Below are 718 nucleotides of genomic sequence, written 5' to 3'. Positions count from 1 at the left end.
TACCTAGCGTGTGTGGTCAAGGACAAAGCTAGCTAACTTCCCGGCGAATCGTACTTACATCAACTCATAATAACTTGCTCATCGTAAACCCTCAATAAAATATCAAGGAAGTTCCAGACTAGAACGCAGATTTTATATTGTTTGTGAGTTTGTGAAAATTTTGTTTATAAATCTTTGTTTGTAATAATTGTTACTGTAAATTGTATTGTTGTGTGTGTATATTAAAACGTATTTGTGTTAAAAACGAAGACGGTGTGTATCAATCTCATTGGCAAATATTGTAAATTGAATAATATATCGGGATATATTTAAAAACTAAATCCAAAGTACAATTTAACTACTAAATTTAAATTGGTTAACTCAGCTTCGGACTGTTCGAAATTCTAATACGTAACACATCCTCTAAATCAAATTAAAATAATTTTAAAAAAATCTTAAAGCCAGCCCTTATCATTCATATACTTATCAAGCTTTTTCTTAAACTCACTTAAATTTACTGCCTCCACAACTTCTAAAGGCAACCCATTCCAAAGGCCAACCACCCTGTTAGAAAAATTAAACTGTCTTAGCTGAAGATGACTCCTACTCTGCCAAAATTTATATTTGTGTCCCATAGTCCTACTATTCTCGCTGTTCAATATGAAAAAAAATTATGCATCAACACTATCAATCCCCTTTACAATCTTAAACACCTCAATCAGATCCCCCCTAACTCTTC

The 718-nt window shown here is 32.3% G+C and overlaps 1 protein-coding gene across 1 annotated transcript in view; it reads right to left on the bottom strand.

Moving 5' to 3' along the window:
* Positions 1 to 718, bottom strand: part of LOC106464792 (cyclin-dependent kinase 14-like) — a gene marked incomplete at its 3' end in the record, with an annotated part of 131,578 nt that overhangs the window by 695 nt on the left and 130,165 nt on the right. The gene's annotated exons all lie outside the window — the stretch shown is intronic.

This window comes from Limulus polyphemus, unplaced genomic scaffold (genome assembly GCF_000517525.1).
Source record: "Limulus polyphemus unplaced genomic scaffold, Limulus_polyphemus-2.1.2 Scaffold1744, whole genome shotgun sequence".
Lineage (NCBI taxonomy): Eukaryota > Metazoa > Arthropoda > Merostomata > Xiphosura > Limulidae > Limulus > Limulus polyphemus.
The sequence above is the reverse complement of the archived record's forward strand: the minus strand, read 5'-3'. Positions and strand labels throughout refer to the sequence as shown.